Consider the following 24,376-nt stretch of genomic DNA (forward strand, 5'->3'; position numbering starts at 1 on the left):
TACAGGACTAAAACTTCAAGGGACAAGGGAATTTACACTGGGATAGTTGGCAAGTATGAGGCAGCTGCTTTGGGCCCCACAACAATGACAGGGCCCAGGGCAGCTGCCCCTTTTGCCCTGCCTTAAAGACGGCCCTGCTGACAGCCCACCCAAATGACCCCCCTTCTTTCTGACCAGGTCAGTGAGAATGTAAAGCAAACTGTATTGACATGCAAATGACCTGAGCCAATATCTATACTAATGAATTGAAAGGTGCATTCACTAAATTGTGTTTGTTTTCCAGAGAAGACAGTTCTGCAAGAGGAAATGGTACCCCTAAAAGGTTTATTACAAGCTGCAAACATTTTTTTCTCTCACCATGGTGAATACATTTTTTGGGGGGAATTATTGGTATTCCATAAAACAAAAATCCACGTGGTATTAATATGTATTAAGTAATACATATTAATAATAAGTTGAGCTCAACAATTTTTGTTATTTTTAAAAAGTGCACTATTTATGTAATGTAATGTATATTGGTTTCACGTGCTAATGTCTTATCACAGGTATATAACCAGTGTTTTTTTGTCAGGCGAAAAAATTGAATGTTTATTACTAAATTTTATTGGTGTTTTATCCCTCAGATTCAATAATTGGGTTTCCTGGCTTACAGAACAAAGAATGAAAAGTGGGAAGTGGGGCAAACTGTCCCCACAACCACCTATGGGAACAAGTCAGGCACTAAAATAAATGAATTGATAGGTTAAAAAATTAATTGATTTTATTGGTTTAAATGTAATATTTAATTTAAATATAAACGGCTTTAGCTCGTGCAAGAGGGTATAAAAGGTACTGTATTAACTGAAAATTTGCAGACGAAGCTACTACACAGAAGATCGTTACCATGGATTCCATGCTGCGTCAGGTGATGGAGCAGGCAGGTTCAGTGGGCGGCGAGGAATGGATGCGACAATGCCTGGCTTTACCGTCGGTTCCTACTTTACTGCCTCCGGTTACTACACAAGCCATTGCCATAGCTCCTGTTACTAATGTACCAGCTCCCGTTCTGACTGAGACTTCGTTCGGCCCCTCTGACTTTCTTCCTCTTCCGGGACAAGCTTCTTCGTCGGATCATACTGCGCAGACTCAGTCTTCAGCTGTCATTCAAGAGCCTTTCGGCAGAGGTCGGAGATTTTCGCCAAGACTGGATTCGGGCGCATGCGCAGTTGCGTAGTCTGTTCCCCATCATTCTATGAAGAGGCGGAGGGGGTTTGAATCCTGTTCTCCGCCTGAACTATTAAAAAATTCTGGAGCTAAGGATAGAGCGCATAAGAGTTCTGCTCCAGTTAAGAAATAATTTAACCATAAAAAACCTGGTCCTACTCTGCCTAAGGCTCCAGCAGGGGATGTTATTATTTCTATGGAACCCCCTGTCATTGCTTACAATTCAAGTACTGTAACTAGTGAAAATGTTGTTACTAGTGCTCATGCTTGTTGCCATGAATACTCAAGCTCTGCATATGGATGCAGTGGCGATGCCTAACAGTTTACCTACTGATGCTGCTACGTCATCTAGTGCTGCGGTGTCAGGTGAGTCTGCTGCTGTTACTGTGTTATGTGACTTGGCTAAACAATTTAATGCGATTATTGATAAGCTAAAATCACCTGTTAGTAATACTTCAGTTGCGTCAGTGTGGCGTGTTGAGGCTTCTCCTTCCTCGCTGTCTCAACCTGTGAATTCTATTGATATGTCTGCAACTGGTGTACATCCGTCTTGTTGTCCGTGAATGACTGTTCTCCACAAGTGCCTGAAATTTGTTTGAAAGAAGCATTGTCACCTTTAGGTTTTCATCTTAGTGCTGCTTGTAAAGACAAGATCTGGAGAGGTGAATATGTAGATATATTTTCCTTACTGCCTTTGTCTGCAGAACATCGTTTTCATAAAAAAGATGAAAAACTGGATGTAGTAAGGAATTCATCTGTGCCACGATCATTCAATAATTGGTTGTAGTCTTTTTGTATTTTCGCTAGTGTTCTTGTTGAAAAATTTCCTGATCGCTGTAGTGGGCTTTTTCGCCATGTAGAGATTATTTTGGAAGCCTATAAAAATTTTCATGGGCAAGCTTGGTATTATTATGATGAGTCGTTTAGACAGAAATTGGCAGTCCATGATTCCCTTAAATGGGGGATGAAAGATGTGGGTCTATGGTTAAATTTATTATTGCCACAACGGCAGCATTTTTCTAAACCTACTGTTACAACCCCTGTTGGGTTTCGTAAGGGTTTATGCTTTAATTTTAACAATGGTCAATGTAAATGCCCTGCCACTTGTAAATACAAACACGAGTGTGCGTTTTGTTCTGGTGCTCGTCCTGCTGCTCTGTGTTTTAAGAAGATGAATGTTGCTGACAACGTCCCTACTAAGGAGTCCTTTCTTAAAAGCGGCGACTCCCATGAGGTTAGAAAAAATGCTGCCCTGGCTTATTTGTTACCCAAACATAATATAAGCAGAGTTTCTAGTTGATGTTTTTTTTTTTTATAAATTATTTTTATTATTTTCAAAAAAATAAAGGTTTACAAAACAGAGCCTTTTGGGCATTCCCGGGCTCACTTAACATAAAACAAGAAAAAAGTAGGTAAGGCATTACAACCTAACTATCAGCCTAACCCTAAGAACAGAGAGAGAAACAAACCCCGTAGCTTGCTGCTAAAGTTGATAGGAGAAACACCTTATACAGTGTTCGACATAGGTTTAGTAATTTACTGTATGTAGTCTACCAAAACAAAAGTTCATCAGCGGGTGTCTACCGGCAGTCAGGCGGCTCAGGTGTCATTCAGACGGCACCATTAAGGGAGTCATCTATGAGCTAGATTGGGCTGACAATCCCACAGGGCTCTCCTGTTCCGCAGTTGTTGTTTCAGACTCCAACCAGATGTTCCAAAGCCTTTGAAACTTTTGAGGGCATCCCGGCTAGAATATACTTCCCTATACAAGGGTATTGCAAGGTTAACTAATGACTTCCATGCACTCAGGGTGAGGGCCGCTGAGGGAGCCCTCCACCGGAGTACAATCAGTTTCCTGGCATAAAAAAGTAACAAACTCAGTAATGTGCGAACTGCCCTCGAGGGGACCACCGCATCTACCAAACCAAGCAGGCAAATCTCAATTCTGAGGTATAGGAATCGTGTTTAGTTTAGTAATAAAGGAGACGACCAGTGACCAGTAGTGTTGCACCTCGGGGCAGAACCATATCATGTGGATGTACCCTGCCGAATACGCCTGACCACGCCAGCACTGTGGCGTGGAGTCAGGGTATATTTTATGGAGCCTATATGGAGTATAGTAAAATGTATGTAATATTTTAAATTGGATCAGACGGTTTCTAGAAGAGACTAAATATCTGAAGGGGGAGTCCCATATGTCCTCCCAGTCTTCCCCATCCAGCGCCGGCAGCTCCGCCACCCAAAAGTCTCAAAGTTTTTCCAATCCACTATGAACAGAGGGCTGCAGAGCCTTGTAAATCGTGGATAGAGGTTTAGGCAACGTCTCCTGACGCAGGAGCAGTTCCATGTTAGACTGGTATAGGGCTACAGGAGAGTCACCGAACTGAGACTTGTATGCATGACGAAGCTGCAGGAACCGGAAAAAATGTGTATTGGGTAAATCAAATCTAGATTTCAGCTGGTCAAATGTCAGTAACGCACCATTCTCGCAGATTTGATGGATATACCGAATGCCCCTCAACGCCCACACGATCGGGTCTGGTATAGAGTAGAATTCAGGAAGGGAGGGATTGAGCCACAATGGGGTATTAGGAGAGTAAGTCTGTGGCCCAGCCGACCGGCGGCCGGCCACCACAGACCACGCCCTCAGCACCGTCTTTATCGAAGTAGTGAGAGCTCTAGAACCCCTGAACAAAACGTTCCGCAGTGCTTCGAATTATCCCACGATGGAGGCCTCCAAGGCAACTGCTGCGTTGGTGGCGTCCGAGGCAAACCAGCCGTGGGCATGTGCCAGCATCGCCAAGATAAAGTAAAGGAAAAAATCAGGACATGCCAGGCCCCCCTGTGTCCAAGGTCTTTGTAGTATGGACAAGCGGAACCAGGGAGGTGCAGTGCCCCACAAAAAACTAGTTATGTGAGAATTTAAGCGTCGAAAATGGATCTTGGGTATCCATATCGGAGAATGGCGCATTACGTACAGAAGAGGGGGGAGCAGTTTCATTTTTATTAAATTAATTCGACCTATCAGGGAAAGGTGAAGACTGGCCCATACTTTCAGCCTATTGTGCGTAGTTTGCAGGATAGGAAGAAGATTTAATTTACAGAAGTCCTGTATTCTGGGAGACATGATAATGCCAAGGTATTTAATGTTTTCGGCCCACTGTAGCGGGAGCGAGGAGTCTACCAGCCTCCTAGCCCCCGGGTCCACCGGCAGGATCTGGAACTTGTCCCAATTGACCTTAAGGCCCGACATAGCAGCAAATCTCGATAGAAGCTCCAGCACCGCCCGAAGGGACGGCCCAGGGTCCCGGAGGAAGAGGATAATATTGTCAGCATAGAGTGCAATCTTTTCCTCCAAGGACCCCCCCCCCCCCCCCCCGAACAGCGCCCGAGGACCTCAGCGCGACCGCCAAGGGCTCGACCATCAAAGAAAAAAGGGCTGGAGATAAAGGACAACCCTGTCGGGTGCCCCGCTCCACCGGGAATGAGGAAGACAGCCTACCCCCCAATTTAATCTGCGCTGTCGGTTTCTGGTATAATAATCGGATCCTTTCCCTAAAAATGGGACCAAAACCATATAACTTGAGTACCTCCTCCATGTAGGTCCAGGACACCAAATGCCTTCTCAAGATCCAGGGCTACAAGAACCCTGGTGTCCTGGTCCGTAGAAGGGACTTGTAGATGAGTGAAAACTCTACGGATATTAACATCAGTCGATTTCCCTGGCATAAAACCAGTTTGATCTATGTCAACCAAAAACGGGAGGATCCCCATCAGCCTGGTGGCCAGCACTTTCGTCAGTATTTTTAGATCATAATTAAGGAGGGATATAGGGCGGTATGCTGAACAATAGGAGGGATCTTTTCCAGGCTTGTGAACAAGGACTATGTGGGCCTGCGACATCGAATCAGGTAGAGAACCTGCCTCTAAACTAAGGGCATACAGCTTATGAAGCCGTGGGACAAAGTCGGCAATGTACATTTTGTACCAATCTCCTGGGAAGCCATCAGGACCCGGCGTCTTATTAGGTGGTAATGAGCGAATTGCCATTTCTATTTCGGCAATCGAGATGTCAGCTTCTAATGGGTTACATCCTCCCCCATCAGGCCAGTCAGAGACAGTCCGTGGAGGAAGGATAGGTGCTCGGAGGAAAGCTGCGTAGCAGTGGATTTATATAGAGAGGAGTAAAATGTAAGAAATTCATTAAGGATGTCAGATGGGTTAGAAGTCACACCCCCTTCTCCGTGTGTATAATGGGTACGACCGTTTGGAATTTGGGGTCAGCCACCAGGCCTGCCAGAAGCCTCCCGTTCTTGTCCCCCGATTCAAATATCCTGGCTCTAAACAACCTTTCCGAGGAGTTCGTCACATTAGACAAGTATATTGAGAGCGCCCTTTGAGCCTGTGCCAGGGAGGAGTATGCCCCAGGAGAAGGATCCGCTGCAAACTTCTCTTCAGCCATGCGCACCTCAGATTCTAGGTCCCAAGTCTCAGAGGCACAGTCCACCCTGGCAGCCTTTATTGCAGATATGTAATCCCCTCTTATAGTCGCCTTAAAGGCGTCCCACGTCACCTGTGCAGTGGACACATCATCATTACAGACCCAATACTGATCAATCTTACCCCGCCTACTCTCCTCCACCCTCTCGTCTCGCAGCTAGCGGGTCGCAAGTCTCCAACCCCCTCTGCCCTCCCTCTCTCCAAGCTGCAGAACGACCTCTAGAGGGGAATGGTCAGACATCCCCACGGGCAAGTATGTTGCCGAGGCTACATATGGAAGCATAGCCGGGGAGCAAAAGGCTAGGTCGATTCTGGAGCCCGAGCGATGGACCGCAGACAGATGGGATAAGTGCTGCACCTGTGGATTTTTCCACATCCAAACCTCCGTGAGCTGCAAGGCTGTGGCCCAGTGTCCCAGATCTGGATCCGGCAGCCTGGTTGGGTTGGAGGTGTCTAGAGTCCGATCTAGTATGCCATTGAAATCACCCGCCAAGATAAGCCTCACTACCATATGAGGAGCCAGCTTGTCACACACCGCATGAAGCACAGATGTTGAAAAAGGGGGCGGAACATATATGTTTACAAACGCAAACAACTGGGCCTCTACAGTCAAAAGCAGTATGACAAACCGTCCCCCCGGATCCGAGATAACTTGTTCAACCTGGCAATTAAGGGATCTGTTCAGGAGGATGGACACCCCCCTAACATAATTAGAATATGTGGCATGAAAGGACTGTCTCACCCATCTCCTGCGGAGGGCCAAGTGTCTGCTGCCCGTCAGATGGGTCTCCTGGAGGAAGAGAATGTGCGGCTTATGCGCCTGTAGATACTTAAACATTAGTGCTCTCTTAAAACGGCTATTAAGACCACACACATTCCATGACACCAATCTAAGCTCCATCTAGCAGATACAGACATAACAGGGTAGCCTACCAAAGGGAGGGGGGAGAGCAATCCGCTCTGCCCCCCCTGTACCCCAGCCCGCCACCCCTCCAATAGGATAGAACCACCAACACCCACACATGGACAATATATCCTTCACATACATAAGTAAGTAGTTTCAAAGTATGATAATTTAGCAGCAAGCAAACAACCCCTGCCAACCCACCAGAACCATAGGAACAGGTCAGCTTCATCCCTAAACAAAAAAAACGGAACAGTCTGTGCCCAAAACTTAGCGCAGGGCAAGAAGAACTAGATAGTTCAGCTTCCCAGTTACCTGGGAAGTGCGACTTACAGTACTTGAGCTGGAAACTCGGGGAGAAAAAGAAAAAGAGAACAAAAAACAAAAAAAAAAAAAAAAAAGAAGTAGAGGGACAACATCCACCGGTGTAAACCTTCTTCCTTCCAATCTTCTTTGCTCCGTTTACTCCAGGATGTAAGAAATAATGATAGTAGTAGACAGGAGTGCAGTTATTCAGACGGTAAAAAGGAAAAGACCTCTCAGGACAAAAGTCTGTTTTGGGCGGGCACTATGAGCCACATCCAAGGGGGATAGTTTACTGCAGGGTAGAGAACCAGGAGTCCGCCTCCTCCGGGGAGTCAAAGAATTTCATGGTGCCAGCGTGTACCACTCATAGCCGGCTAGGGTATAACATACTGTAGGGCAGGCCCTTTTCTCTGAGGCGCTTACGGATGTCTTGAAAGGTTTTCCTCTTCCTCTGTAGATCTGCCGAAAAATCAGGATAGAGGTAGATATCAGCGTTTTCATACTTGAGATGGGGCCACTTCTTGGCTTCACTCAAGATGCCATCTCGGTCTCGATAGTTGAGAAACCGTACCAGAAATGGTCTAGGCGGCCCTCCAGGTGGTCGGCAGCCAGTTGGTACTCTATGTGCCCGTTCAACCACGTAGGTCGGCGAGACGGGTGCCAGATCCAGAATATCCTTGAAGAAGGCTTCAGCAAACTCTGCAGGCCGATCACCCTCAGATCCCTCCGGCAGACCAAGCACCCTCACATTATTTCTCCTTAGGCGGTTCTCAGAATCATCTGACTTAGCTATCAACATTTTAACCGGGCCCTCCAATGCCTCAATGCGATGGTGGTGGTTGGGAGTTAGATCCTCCGCGGCCGAAATGCGTGATTCAGATTCCGTGAGGAGGCCCCTGAACTTGTCTAGGTCAGCCCGTATGCAATTACATTCTTCCGTTAGCTCGTCAATATGGGTCAGTAGTGAGGATCTACTGTTTTCAATGGCAAGTAGGATCACCGCCGTGTCTCCAGAGGTTGAGGCCTCTGGGGCAGATGGGCCTCCCTGTCGCGCCTCCAAGTTCATTTCAGCTAGTAAAGCATGAAGCTTGTCTGCTAGTAAGGTGTCAGGTCGTTCAGCTTGCGCTGGCGGTTGTTTCTTGCTCGAATGCGGGGTAGCGGATTTATTCTTTGCCGGCATGGATGTAGAATGAGGATCAATGCAGGCAATTACAATATGGAGGAGTATCGGGCTCGCACTCACAGGGGCAATGAGGGCATCAAGATAACAAGGATAGCCAGGCGTGCAGACGCTCAGTGTCAGGAGCAGTTACCCCCCTCCAATACTTTCAGCTGCAGAGTGGGTATTTGAAAGCAGATGGAGAGGACAACAGGGACAGGAGTGGCTGGTTTAAAGGCAGCAGCGTCCAGGACGTGGCAGGAACTGAAGCAGGGCACAGAGGAGAGATGGCATTAGCAAGGGAGTCCCAGTACATAGGCTTCTCAGACCCAGCACCAATACCCTATATTGCCCCCAAGCTGGATTAGGATGCAGTGGGCAGGTTGATGGAGGGCACACACCTCCGCTCGAGGCACGGGCCAGCCGCAATGGTCCTCCGTGGGCGGCCGCCGTAGGAAAGTCCGGGGATGCACAGGCCTCACTAGGCGGCACTAGGCCGGAACGAACCGCGGCCTTTATTTTCCTCCCCGAGGCTCAATAGAACCACCGGGGGACTCAGGAGGGACTGCCCAGAGGGATGGGAGGATGGATGAACGTCTCCTACCTCTCTGTATCCCTCGATGGCTGCGGATGCTTCCAGGCCCTGAAGCAGCAAGATGGCGGCCGCGAGCCTCCGGCGCAGGCCTTCCCACGGAGCAGCAGGAGGAAAGCACGGCTCCAATATTAGCTCCTATCACAGCAGGGCCCCTGGGTGAGCAGCTGGGAGAAGTGGCCAGCTCCTTTGAGGCCAGGATAAGCAGGATGGTGGTGGATTCCTCTCAGGAGTCTCGGAGCCCTAAGAGAAGACGTCCGCCGCTCACATCCGGACACGCCCCCTCCCTAGTTGACGGTTTTAAGGAAGGTTTTCCATTACCTAAATTTTCAGGTTTTGGTTGCACCATTTATGAAAATATGTCTTCGGTTAATATTTATGAGAATGTGGTTTATGACAAATTGCTGAAAGAAGTTGATGCAGATCGCATGGAAGGCCCTTTTTCAGAGCCTCTGTTTATTAATTTTCGTATTTCCCCATTAGGGGTTGTTCCAAAAAAGGAAGCTAACTCTTTTAGACTGATTCACCATCTGTCATACCCGATTGGTATGTCTTTAAATGATGATATAGATCCTGAATTTTGTTCGGTATCTTATTCTACATTTTATGATGCCTTGGACATTATTAGGTCTGTAGGTGGCTCTCCTCTTCTAGCTAAGGCTGATATAAAATCAGCTTTTAGACTATTGTAGATTCACCCAACGGCATTCAATTTGTTGGGTATTTATTTTCAAGGTCGTTTCTATTTTGATAAGTGCCTACTTATGGGCTGTTCATTATCATGTAGGTATTTTGAATTGTTTTCTACATTTTTAGAGTGGGTAGTTAGTTCGCAGTCAGGCTCTGTGCACTTATTACATTATTTGGATGATTTATTATTTGTGGGGAAGGATAATTATTTGGATTGTTTTTATCTGTTTAGTGAATTTAAGATTGTTTGCAATAATTTTGGGGTCCCACTGGCGCCTGAAAAATTAGTACCTCCCACACATTGTTTGGAATTTTTAGGAATTACTATAGACACTAAGTGTATGGAATTTCGCCTCCCTTTAGCTAAGGTTCAGAAGCTTTGTTTTTTATTAAACTTTGTCCTTTCTAAGCGTAAAGTACGTTTGCGGACGGTTCAGTCTTTATTGGGCCTTTTGGCATTTGCTTCCAGGGTTATACCTATAGGTAGGGTTTTTCAAAGCGTTTATATAGGGCAATTGCTGGAGTTGCTTCTTCGTGGCATTTTGTGCGTTTAACAGTGTCCATTAAAGAGGATTTATCTATTTGGAAGCGTTTTTTTTAGGTTTGTTTAATGGGTGTTCTGTTTGGCAAACCCCTTTTTGTTCATCATCTGCTTTGGATTTATTTACTGATGCATCTGGGGAATTTGGTTATGGTGCTTATTGGCATGGTAGATGGTCGGCAGAATCTTGGCCTTTGGGATAGCGTGCTAAAGGATTTATGAATGTTATACTGTAGTTCTCTTGGAATTATTCCCTGTTGTGGTGGCATTGGAATTGTGGGGTGAGTTTTTTCGTAATCATCGCATTTTGCTTCATTCAGATAATAAAGGCGTAGTCTATGCAATTAATTGTTTGTCTTCCAAATCTTTGCCTGTCATTGCTTTGTTGCGTCACTTCGTTTTTAAGTGTTTGACATTAAATATATGGTTGAAGGCTGAATATATTCCTGGTACTTTTAATAATATGGCTATAAAACGAATCAATTGGGCAGGGGTCATTGGATCAACATTAGTAGAATTTCTAATCCAATTATATGTGCTGTTTCATTGATGCAGCAGTTTCTGTCACTTAGGGTTTGTTCATCTAAGCCTCTGTTCTTGCATCAGTCCTCTTTACCTTTGACTGTTTTTCAGTTTCAGTCCATGCTGAAAAAATGTTTACATTTTCTTCAGCTCAGCCACCTTTGTATCTCAACACATTCGTTTAGGATCAGTGCTGCTACTGAGGCGGCCAAATTGGGTTTCTCTAGTACTAACATAAAACGATTGGGTAGATGGAAATCAAATCATTATTTATCCTATGTCCACCCTAATGTTTCATTTTAATTCACAGGTTCCAAATTACATGTTTGGGTAGTTGGACATTCGTTCATACATTGGTCGCACCATCGAGCATGCAGGCGGATTTACGGATCTAATTTGGGTTTTCCTTTATCTGACATTCAAGTTAGGTGGTATGGTAAAGGGGTATGAGATGGTCCGCTTTGAGAGAAACTTTGTCTTTGTTATGCTCTTCTTGGCCCTCTCCTGACATCATTGTTTTACATCTGTCTGGCAATGATGTCAGTCGTTTAAAGACATTTGATCTTATTTCTCAAATTAAACTTGATTTCGTGCATTTTCATAATATTTTTCCTGCAACCATCTTGGTCTTTTCTGAGATTGTTCCTCGATTGAATTGGCTGCTTTCGCAGGAAGTCAAGTTTTGTGATACACTTAGGAAACTAATTAATAGAGAGATTGCAAAATGTATTCCTTCCGTGAATGGCATGTCATTTAGACATGTTGATCTGGAAGGTGGCGTTCCTGGATTTTATAGGTCAGATGGTACTCATCTGTCTGGTATCGCTTTGGACATATTTAATTTGGATCTGCAGACTTGCATTGAATTAGCCGCATTGAAGGTGGGGAGGTGCCAGGATCATAATTGATCCTGGTGTATGGATTGATATTGTATTTTTATAACCTGAGCTAGGATAGCTAGGTTAATATTTACATGTAAAATTGTATTCTTATGTATTGTAAGGTTTTACGAATTTGGATTATTTATATATAGTATATATATAGCTGTGCTGGGGGAGAGGTTTATGGGAAGGCTGGAGGAGTATTTAAACTGGGTTTGAGGGGGGAGGGTGAACCAGAATTACATTGGGCAGACAGGTCAGTTAGGGGTCAGACATTAATGGAGGGTGGAATGGGGATATATGGGGGGTGGGATATGGCAGGTGACAAGAAATTTCCCATGTTGCAAACAGCCATTGAAAACTATAGGGCAATTTGTACTACTAAGAATATGAAAAACACCAGAGCAAAATGTAATAATGCATTAAAGTGTTTGTACACCAATGCCAGAAGTCTGCCAAGCAAAATAGGTGAGTTGGAAGCTGTGGTGCATGAGGAGAGCTATGATGTTATCGGTATTGCTGAAACTTGGCTTCAATCCTCACATGACTGGGCTATTAATATTCCTGGCTATGCACTCTTTCGGAGAGACAGGGTAAAAAGGAAAGGTGGCGGGGTCTGTCTCTATGTGAGAAGTGATCTCAAAGCAAGTGTGAAAGAGTACCTGGTGGATGGAGAGTGTGATGAGTCTGAAGCATTATGGGTGGAACTGCATTTAGATGGGTGTAGTTCAAAGTTAATCATTGGAGTTTGTTATAGACCACCCAATGTTAATGAGGAGGTGGAGACTCAGCTCCTTGCACAGATGGAAAGGGCTGCAAGGGCTGGGACAGTGATAATAATGGGAGATTTTAACTACCCAGAAATTGACTGGAGTAATGGCACTGCTGGGACAGTTAAAGGGCAAAAAATGATAAACCTATTACATGACAATTTTATGGTCCAGTTTATTGAGGCCCCAACTAGGAATGAAGCTCTGTTGGACCTGGTAATCTCAAACCATGCAGAGCTTATTACTAATGTCCAGATATAGGAACACCTGAGTAGCAGTGATCATAACATGATTTCCTTTGATGTTAGTGCTAAACAAGAAATACATATGGGTAAGATAAAAACACTTAACTTCAAGAGAGCAAATTTTCCAAGGATGAGGGCTGCTCTCCAGGACTTAGACTGGGAGAGAATATTTGCTTCAATGGGCACAGAACAGAAATGGGAATTCTTCAAAAAGACTGTTTGGGACCTCACTGCAAAGTATATTCCCATGAGCAATAAGTTTAAAAGGCTAAAAACAAAACCTATGTGGCTCACAGTCAAAGTTAAAAAAGCTATAAACTATAAGAGAAGAGCTTTTAAAAAATATAAAAATGAAGGATCACTAGTGACATTTAAATGTTACAAAGAATTTAACAGAATATGTAAAAAGGAAATCAAGGATGCAAAAATTCAAAACGAACGACAGATTGCAAAAGATAGTAGGACAAACCCCCAAAAATTCTTCAAATATATTAATAGTAAAAAGGTCAAGTCTGAGCATGTAGGCCCTTTACAAAATAATCTAGAGTGGGTGACTGGGGACAAAGAGAAGGCTAATTTATTAAATACTTTCTTCAGCTCTGTGTACACAAAAGAGCATCGGGGAGCGCATGTCCATAATGGGGGTGATAGTGACACAGCCCCAAATGATCCACAATGGCTCAAAAGTGATATGGTCCAGAAATATTTAGACAGAATAAAGGTGGATAAAGCACCTGGCCCTGATGGCATCCACCCACGGATCCTAAAAGAATTGAGCTCTGTAATTTCAGAGCCATTGTATCTAATTTTTAGGGACTCATTAATGATGGGAATAGTCCCACTGGATTGGCGCAGGGCGAACGTGGTGCCTATATTTAAAAAGGGATCAAAGTCTTTACCAAGTAACTATAGACCTGTTAGCTTAACTTCTTTAGCTGGGAAGATACTGGAGCGTTTAATAAAAGACCACATCGACGAGTTCTTGCTGAACAAAAACACTTTAAGCAACAGACAACATGGATTCATGAAAGACAGAAGTTGTCAGACAAATCTGATTTCTTTTTATGAGGAGGTAAGTAAAACCTTGGACAGAGGGGTGGCGGTGGACGTGGTATACTTGGATTTTGCAAAAGCGTTCGATACAGTTCCCCACACACGGCTCATGTGTAAGGTAAAGTCTACAGGTTTGGAAATATCAGTTTGTAAATGGATAGAAAATTGGCTAAAAGACAGAATTCAGAGAGTAGTGATTAATGATTCTTACTCTGAATGGTCTAAGGTTATCAATGGTGTACCCCAAGGTTCAGTGCTGGGACCCTTACTTTTTAACATCTTTATAAATGATATTGGGTCTGGGATCAGCGACTATGTGGCAGATGAGGTTTAATGTTGATAAATGTAAAGTTATGCACTTGGGGGCTAAGAATATGCATGCATCATACATGCTAGGGGGAGTACAACTGGGGGGATCCATAGTGGAGAAGGATCTGGGGGTTTTGGTAGATCATAAGCTCAATAATAGCATGCAATGCCAAGCTGCTGTTTCCAAAGCGAGCAAAGTCCTTTCTTGTATTAAGAGAGGTATGGACTCCAGAGAGAGAGATATCATTTTGCCCCTGTTCAAATAATTAGTAAGACTTCACCTGTAATATGCAGTTCAGTTTTGGGCACCAGTTCTCAAAAAGGATATCGGGGAACTGGAGAAAGTGCAGAGAAGGGCAACCAAACTGATAAGAGGCATGAAGGAACTCAGCTATGAGGAAAGATTAGAGGAACTGAATTTATTCACTCTTGAGAAGAGGAGAATAAGGGGGGATATGATCAACATGTTCAAATATATTAGGGGTCCATATAGTGAACTTGGTGTTGAGTTGTTTTCTGTACGGTCAACCCAGAGGACAAGGGGGCACTCTTTACGTCTAGAGGAAAAGAGATTTCATCTTCAAGTACGGAAAGGTTTCTTCACAGTTAGAGCTGTGAAAATGTGGAATAGACTCCCGCCAGAGGTGGTTCTGGCCAGCTCAGTAGATTGCTTTAAGAAAGGCCTGGATACTTTCCTGAATGTACATAATATAACTGGGTACTAACATAGGTAAAGTTGATCCAGGGAAAATCCGATCGCCTCTTGGGGGATCAGGAAGGAATTTTTTTCCCCTGCTGTAGCAAATTGGAGCATGCTCTGCTGGGGTTTTTTTTCGCCTTCCTCTGGATCAATTGTGGGCATAAAATTGGGTATTTGGATTGTACGATTATTTTTTATTTTATTTATTTGTTTTTAAGGTTGAACTGGATGGACTTGTGTCTTTTTTCAACCTGACTAACTATGTAACTATGTAACTATGTATATACGTTTTATTAAGCCTATAAATAAAACTGCGGCCTTATTCAATCCAAGTCAAGTGTCAAGTCCGAGTGTCTTTAGTAAATTATTTAATTTAATAGCTATATTTATACAGTCCTGACTTTGTTTCCATGAAAAGTGGGAAGTGGGGCAAACTGTCCCCACAACCACCTATGGGAACGTATCAGGCACTAAAATAAATGAATTGATAGGTTAAAAAATGAATTGATTTTATTGGTTTAAATGTAATACTTAATTTAAATATAAATGGCTTTAGCACTTGCAAAGGGTATAAAAGGTACTGTATTAACTGAAAATTTGCAGACAAAGCTACTACACAGAAGAAGATCGTCCCAACCACCCCTCCCTGTTGCAGTTGGTTTATGAGGCACTTTGTCTTTCTCATTTGAAAGGAGATTTTATTGTTGTGGATTGATATTGTATTTTTATAACCTGAGCTTGAATAACTAGGTTAATATGTACATGTAATATTTTATTATTATGTATTGTAAGGTTTTACGAATTTGGATTATTTATATATACTATATATTATTAAAATATATATACGTTTTATTAAGCCTATAAATAAAACTGCGGCCTTATTCAATCCAAGTCAACGTGTCTTTAGTAACTTTTAATAGCTATAATTATACAGTCCTGACTTCGTTTCCATAGCATCACCTTCATAGACAATTTTTTCTTTTTCCTGGTTTCAGCATCATTATCTAGTTGGTGCTTCTATTTGTCAGCCCAATCAGCTGTGTTTTGGACTACCTAATTGTGTGTGGTATGTTCTGATCCAACATGTATGAAGCTCTGGTATGAACGAGTTTCTTTGCTCGACTGATTAGCCATGTTGATACTTGCAGTTCCATGGATTTAACTGGTAAGGGTCGGCAATTACATGTTATTTCACAAGACTTGTGTTTAAGACTGCTTCACGCCCCTGCTGTTATTGTAATTAGTTGCATGCCCAGCCATGCCTGGCTATTCCAACTCTGCTCATTGCCTCATGCTAAGGTATGTTATTGTCCCTTAGCAGTCTGTGTGTCCCCGAGTGTAGTTACAGCCTACTTCCTGCACAGTGTCACTGTTTCTACATGGCTTTTTGTTACAAATTGTCTAATGTGTCTGTGGTGTATCTGTCACTAATATCTGGGGGTTTCAAGGCACACCGATCAGCTGTTGGCCAGTTTTGTCTGGTAGCAGCAGTTCCTCAAGCCGGATACACATTATACAATTTTTTGTTCTTCAATTTCCTTTAGATTTACCTTCAGATGTGAAGTACGAGGACCTGCCGGATTGCTTACCAGTTGAAATTGTATAGGTCTGGCCTCATATTGTATAGTTTTGCTTGAGTCTGGAGAAAAGTTGTGCAGGAAGTTTGTATGGGGTGTTCCCAGCTCTTGGCTGTTCCAAGGACCCTCACTTTGGTTATCTGTGTGGGCATGCTGTACTCTCATCAGTTAATACCTATAGGTGTCCTCCCTGTGCTAGTGTATCTTAACTAGTGGTCTGTGTCCTGCATGCCAGGAAGACCAGTGCCCCAATGTTGCACTATGCCCCTGTCATTCATGTGAGTCCAGTGTAAAGAGTGTAGACAGTTTATTTTGTATGGGTGAAGGATAACATCTGATTACCAAATTGATAAAGGAGGGAGAAGGTGTGCATCCTCTATAAAGAAACAAGTGTACTCGTTGGCAGGTGTTTTCAATCCTGGTACTCAGACCAGTTCCCATACTTAGGATAACGAGAGGCTTAAGGGAGACTGGCTTTGGAGCTGGGGGTGGGGCAGTGGGTACCTTATAACAATATAGAGCTGGCTGAGGTAACATTTTAGGTGGAGGGTAGGGTAGGCTTCCCGGAATAAAAGTTTTTTTTAGGGATCACTTAGTGTTGGTCAGGGTAGGAGCTGGCTAGGCATATGGGGGTGGGGGAGTTCCAGAGGTTTTGGAGTGGTCCTGATGTTGAGCATGGGAGGAGGTAATAAGAGATGCTGAGAAGCAAGCCACCATACGTCTCACCCATGATCAAAATAGATTAATCCAAGTATCCCACGCTTTAGATGCAGACGCTAAGGTTTCCTGGTGGGAAAGTTTATTTGGGTACAGCCCTAATGCTACAGCTTTCCTAAACATTTTGCTCCACCCTGTTGTTGTCCTTTTTTTATAATTTAAATTTTATTGTATTTTCAAATTTCTGATACAGGACATGCCATATAATCAACTTAAACACATTCAACTTTTATCCTATAATCCTTTTACATTCCCCTATAGCCCCCCTCCTCCCCATGTTCTGTTAGCCCTCTTTGAATCCAGTTCCTGTTTATTCAGCTATTGCCTGAATGTAAGTTTCAGTCATTTTGAATGATCTCCACTTTTCCCACATTGTCCAATATCTATTAATTTGATCTTTCTCCATTATACTTAACTATTCCATGTTATTGATATACTCTGTTCTCTGTATCCATTCTCTGATAGTAGGTTTTTTATTCTCTAACCAGTTTTTTAGGGATGAGGGCTTTTGCCGCGTTAAGCAAGAAAGGTACTAAAGTTTTTTATATTGGTTCCTAGTTTTCTCAAAACCATAGAACAGACACGCCCAAGGACAGTATGGTAGTCTCTCCCCGGTTATTACCTCTATATAGTCGAATATACTATGCCAATATTGTTTTATCTCTGGGCATTCCCACCATATATGGAATGTTGTTCCGGGTGATTTACATTCTCTCCAACACTGTACAGATTTGGAGGGATATATTCTGTGTAATCTTTCCGGTGTCAGATGCCATCTCATCAGGCACTTATAGTTAACTTCTATTGACATTGTATCCCATGTGTAACTATAACAACCCTGTTCTTATCCTAATCTGTGCAGCCTTATTGCTTTCTCGGTTACCATTAATAATATGCATTACCATCAGGAGAATGAACACCAAAGCTATGAGAATGTGTACCTCAACGAGGTATCTTCTCTCAAGGAACAGAAAGGCCACTAACTCAGAAAAAGCCTCTGAGAAAACCTGATCCAATCCAGAGCAGTACAAAGAATTTGTGCATTTAAGAGAGGACCCTAGAACTATATTATTTTCTTGTATTTTTTGTTGTTCTAGGGATAAGCTTCTTCAATTTGTAATAATAATGTGCAGTCAGGTTTACCTAAATTCTAAAAGTTTTAATGATTTTTTTATTTTTTTCCTCCCTCTCGTTGTTAATATCTGACCTGCAAAAATACTGCTAATTACTAGTAGGGATGAGCTTCGTGTTCGAGTCGAACGTACGTTCAACTCGAACATTGGCTGTTCGTGCGTTCGGCGAATTCCGAACGTTTTGGCCGTTCGCGTCAAAATTCGAGTGACGCGCGCGCGGACCACAATGCACTGCGTTGGCGCAGTGCATTGCTGTCCGATGATTGGCCAAGCATGCACTGTGACCCCGCATGCTTGGCCAATCGCAGCGCCGGCAGCGAGGAGAGCCATGATTGGCCACAGGCATCCTGCCTGTGGCCAATCATAGCTCAGACTGTGTAGTGCACGCCCCACACTATATAAGGCCGCCTTTAAGGCGGCCTCCTGTAGTGTGTTACTTTGCATCTGAAGCAGTGGGTGTTCTGTGTACCTTCAACACAGTACACACCAATCGTTTTTGGCTGATTTCCTATCTTGCTGCTGTGTAGTGGTTGTTGTCTGTGCCCTGACTGCAGCAGTATACACCACTATATTCACCTCACCTATATAGCTAGTGATCTAGCTTTAACCACTTAACAACTGCCCATTGCCGATTAACGGCTTCAGGGCGGTTGTTTAACTCAGAGAGGCCGTTAATTAACGGCCTCCCAGAATTCTGCTCTCGCGTGCCCCGAGGTGTGCGCACTCGAGAGCATCCGTGACCGTCGGGTCCATAGGACCCGGCGCATCACGGTAAACGGCCGCTCATAGCGGCCGTTTACCACGTGATTGCTCCGTCAAATGACGGAGTGATCACTTGGAAACAAACCGGCGTCATGTTATGACGCCTGTTCCTCCCTCCCCTTTCTGTACCGATCGGTACAGCAGAGGGGAAAGAGATCGGTGTCAGCAGCGATGTGGGCTGCATCTGCAGTGCCCACATCGCTGCTCACCGAATTTAACCCCTCAATTCCCTGCCAATACTCTGCAATACCAGTGCATACTCTGCAGTACCCTGCCATTACTCTGCAGTACCCCGCCATTACTCTGCAGTACCCCGCCATTACTCTGCAGTGCAGTACCCCGCCATTACTCTGCAGTGCAGTACCCTGCCATTACTCTGCAGTACCCCGCCATTACTCTGCAGTACCCTGCCATTACTCTGCAGTGCAGTACCCCGCCATTACTCTGCAGTGCAGTACCCTGCCATTACTCTGCAGTACCCCGCCATTACTCTGCAGTGCAGTACCCCACCATTACTCTGCAGTGCAGTACCCCACCATTACTCTGCAGTGCAGTACCCCACCATTACTCTGCAGTGCAGTACCCTGCCATTACTCTGCAGTGCAGTACCCTGCCATTACTCTGCAGTGCAGTACCCTGCCATTACTCTGCAGTACCCTGCCATTACTCTTCAGTACCCCCCATTACTCTGCAGTAACCCCCATTACTCTGCAGTACCCCCCAATACTCTGCAGTACCCTGCCATTACTCTGCAGTACCCCGCCATTACTCTGCAGTACCCCCATTACTCTGCAGTAACCCCCATTACTCTGCAGTACCCCCCAATACTCTGCAGTACCCTGCCATTACTCTGCAGTACCCCGCCATTACTCTGCAGTACCCCCCATTACTCTGCAGTAACCCCCATTACTCTGCAGTACCCCCCAATACTCTGCAGTACCCGCCATTACTCTGCAGTACCCCCAATACTCTGCAGTACCCTGCTATTACTCTGTAGTACCCCACCAATACCCCGCCAATACTCTGTAATACCCTGCCATAAATTGCCATACCCAGCCATACTCAGAGATACCCAGCCATACTCGGTGATACCCTGAAGTACCCAGCCATAGACGCCCCCCACCCCTCACCGCCCTCTGGTGCTTCTACCAACTCGCCAGTACGATCAAAGCCAGAATCTTTTTTTTTATTTTTTATTTCAGGCTTCCCAGCCTAGAGGTGAGATGTGGGGTCATATTGACCCCCCAGATTTCACTGTAAAGAGGACCTGTCATCCCATATTCCTATTACAAGGGATGTTTACATTTCTTGTAATAGGAATAAAAGTGATCAAAAATATATTTTTGGGAAAAAAAATGTCAAACTAAAATAAAGTAAAATGAACAATAAAAAAATAAAATAAAAATTAAAGCGCCCATGTCCCCATGTGCTCGCATGTGCCACACATGTGAGGTATCGCCGAGAATGTTAGAGCGAGAGCAATAATTCTAGTCCTAGACCTCCTCTGCAACTCAAAACATGTAACCAGTAAAAAAATATTTAAAGCGTCGCCTATGGGGATTTTTTAAGTAGCGACGTTTGGCGCCATTCCACGGGCATGTGCACTTTTGAAGAGTGACATGTTTGATATCTATTTACTCAGCATAACTTCATCTTTCACTTTATGCAAACATTGGGCTAACAAGTGGTTAATAATAGAGCTTGCAGTCAGTAGTGTTAGGAGATAGTGCGTGCTGTCTGCGTGCTCTGTACCCAGTACATACCGCTATAATATAGGGCAGGCCCCTACTTTCAAACATCCAACTTACAAACATCTCCTACTTGCAAACGCAAGGAGACAGCAGCAAGTGAGATGAAAAAAGATGGACGACAAAACAAAATTATACAGGGGTGATAACCCTTCCCTATGATTTCCAAAAAGCTTAAAGATATTTTTTTTGACTGGAGCTACACTTTAAAAATGTACCGGTTGAAAATGACAAACAGATTCAACTTAACACAACAAACCTACACAGTCCCTGTCTTGTTTGCACCGCCTGTATACTGCTGTTCTGAGTATATAGGGCCTGGGGGCCACACGCATTTCCTTTTTTTAATATGGGTACGGGGTTCCCTTTAATATGTGTACAAGACCCAAATAGGCTGGTAATGGGCAGGGAGGGCTACCCATGCCATTTTTCTGAATGATTTTCAACCATATTGCAGGAACCAGATATAACATTAAAACCGCAAGCAGTTTTAAATGGTGTTATTTCCGTTTAATGTCATTTTGTGCAGGGACTGTTCTAAACACGGGAAACACGTGGCACTTCACAGGCATACTATAGACACCCCCCAGGCACCATATTTAAAGGAATATTTCACTTTTTTTTTTTCACTTTAATCACTTTAATCACTGCTCCCGCCAAAACGGTAGTTTTTAAAACTTTTTTTTGCAGTGACCCATGTCCCCTGAGGCAGGAGGCAGGTCGCCAAACCCTTTTTAGCACACTATCTTGCATATTAGCCGTTAAAATTAGCACTTTCCAATTCGAACGTTCGAGTCCCATGGACTTCAATGGGGTTCTAACGTTCGTACCGAACGCGGGGGTCGTTCGCAAGTTCTGGTGCGAACCGAACCGGGGGGTGTTCGGCTCATCCCTAATTACTAGTATGGGAGAAGAGTTTTTTTTTTTAAAGGAACTATATTTGTTATTTATTTTTATTGTTTTTTTATTTTTATTTATTTCTTTTCTCAACTGATGTATTTGTTTTTTAATATACAAATTCCATGCTCTTTAACAGTCTTGGTTGGAGCAGCATTAAATCTGTAGTTTTTTGTTTTGTTGGTTTCTTTTTCATTATTATTTCCACTATTTTCTTGTTCACTTTCATTACTCACCTCTCTTCCATTCCTTTTCCTTCTTTAATTGTATGCTAAGTTTTTCTTTTGGTTCCTATCATCTATCTTCTCAAGATAATGTAACTAAGACATCAGTTACATCATTTCTGTTTAAAAGGATTTTTCCTGCCCGCCAGTACCATACGTTTAACCAAAGTATCCCTGGACATCCTGTGTTTTTATGTCTTAATGTAATGCTACCCCCCCCCAGTCTACCTACTACTTTAACCTGAGCCCCACAAGCAGGTGTGGTGAACCCAGGGACCTGGCAATAGCAGGCAGTGTAGATTATCCCTACCATCATGGGCCATTGATGATACTGGCTGTTGCCTGGACTCTGTTCCCTGTGGGGAGCCCACTTTACTCGTACACATTACACCCCTTATAAGTATTAAGTCTTAATGGCTAACCCGCTGCTCCTGTCTGGCATTCCTCCACTATCTGTACACTGACATTCTCCCTTTTTTTTGTTGTTTTTTTTGTATTCATGCACGACTGTCCGGAGGCCCGCCCAACCACCACCGTAAGACAACCAAGTCTTCTCTTGAGACAAATGTGCAACAAATAAGACTCTCCTAAACTGTCCTTCACCATGCTGAAAAGTGCTGTCTCGCGGTCCGATCCAATCGGAGCAACCATTACACAGTCTTACCAAGTTTCAGGACCAGATATGCCAGGATCCCGCCATCAATGTTAGCGTTCCGCTCTTCCAAGGCAGAGGGGCAATGAAACATTGCAGTAAAGACACTCATGGTTTGGATGTGAAGTCTCAAGGGCACCAGGATTTTTTTACTGTCTCAAGCCTACCTTGAGGAATTCCGGCGTGTTCAAGAAAGGAAGAGGAGGCCGTGGTGGTGGTGGGGAAGGGTTGGGACTTCTGGGCTGTTGTGGGTGGGTACAAAATCATTGAAGGAGGATATAAGTTCAAGAATGAACTTCAAGGGGAACTGTGGTGGAGATTTTGAAATATAATATTTATAGCAAGGAGCTCCAAGGGAGCCATTGTGACGACTTTCTAATTAACTTACCATGCCCATGCCCCGTTTTGGGTATATATATATATATATATATATATATATATATATATATATATATATATTGTGAGGGGATTCGCTCGGTAGCGGGTGTGTGTGACCCCCTGGATGGGTTCACAACACAAAGTCAGGCACAGCAGACAGCGGTGTAGGTGCAAAAAACAAAAGATCCGGTTCATTTAGGCTACATGCAGTGATACATATAACAGCCAAACAAAATAAAACAAGAAAATAAATCCTGGTCAGCTTGACCTCTAACTACACACGTAGACTCCCTGTCTAACAACTGGGTGCAGCCTTGTGCTGCCCCAGTCCCTGTCTCTATTGTAGGGGTTTGCCACACAGGCGTTAACTCACCGCACAGAACAGATCTCAGACTCCCCAGTCTATACACACAAAACTGGTTCCAGGATGGAGCATCTCCCTATGCATGCTGGGGTTTTTTGTAGAGGTCTTAATGAGCCCACTTACTACAGCTGGGCTCATTAACTCTTCCCCTCTAATTGTAAAAGTCTGCATAAAGCCTGAATCTAGGACACACATATTTCCCATCCTGAATACAACCAGGTGATTTTACCTGCGTGCTGCCACAATATATATATATGTGTGTTATAGGAACATGTATGCTAGAATAGGGGCCTATTTACTGTTCTTGGTATCTCAAACACACCAACATGTTGGTCTGCTGTCTGCATAGTAACTAAGTTACCCTATTGTTCGTAGAGATGGCCATTTCAGTTATAGTGCCTCTTCCTGTGCCACAAGTCCTTGAAATGCTGATTCATGTTATAACAAAGAGGGCTGACGGTTGTAAATCAAGAGATAATTAAACAGGTACTTAGGTTTTCAGACACAGAGGCACCAGCATTGGTCTCTTGCTGGTGTGGGAAGCATGTTTCTTTAACTGGGCTTGAAAGTACAACCAATCAGAATTTGAGGCAACTCAACCAATAAACATTAGGCTGCAGGGGTAGCCAATCAGGATTCAATGCCACTTCTGAACCAATGAGGTGACCCTGAGTTCTGATTGGTAGGAGTGGGGTATTCTAACAACATAAAACCAATATCCCTAGAGATGCTAGATCTCTTAAGCCTCATGGACTGGACACGTAAGATTCCTGTGTAATGTATTCCCTTATCTCTCTTCATTCTGGTGTGCCCCCCTCCCCCCCGCAAGAATCGTAACTTAGAAGTATAGATAATTATTATGTCTCTTTTCTTTTTTGTAACCCTTCCTACCATAGGACTTTGCCTTACTATGATACTAATCTCTTGAAAGGATGTGTATAACCATTATAGCAATATTTAGTAACATCGTTGTTTTTAAGGTTGTATCCTCCACACTCTATGGGGTAATCTCTAACGTTTCTTTTCTGTACAATAGTAAGTTTAAATAAATTAGATTGTTACCCTTTTCGCACAGGTATCATTTGTTCTTAATTTCATGGTTCGATTCATATAGATAAAAGGTTTTTAATCATTTATTTTATGTATAGGCAAGTATATAAGTTTGTTAGGCAAATTAGCCATAACAGAACTAGTGTCCCCACTCGAAAATTTCAGGGCAGGTCTTAAACAGCAAGGGGTGTGGCCTTGACAGGAAGGGGTGGGTCATATTTAAATTAGGGGGTGCACAAGTTTAGTCAGGCCTAGTGCAGCCCAAAACATAAATACACTAGTGCATAATGGCAACATTTTAATGAATGCTTTAAATTAAAAACAACATGGAAAATTACTTCTGAAATTACTTCTGAAATTGCTTTAACAATGGGAGATTTTTAAGAATGGGTTTAAATTCACTTTGAGCTTGTTGTATAATGGCAATTACAGTTGTCTGTGTCATAAATATGGCACACTTAAAATTATTATTCAGGATACAAAAAAATGATTTTTACAC

The sequence above is a fragment of the Lithobates pipiens genome, unplaced genomic scaffold, assembly GCF_037356315.1.
Source record: "Lithobates pipiens isolate NorthernLeopardFrog02 unplaced genomic scaffold, aLitPip1_a1.2 Scaffold_22, whole genome shotgun sequence".
Taxonomy (NCBI): Eukaryota; Metazoa; Chordata; class Amphibia; order Anura; family Ranidae; genus Lithobates; species Lithobates pipiens.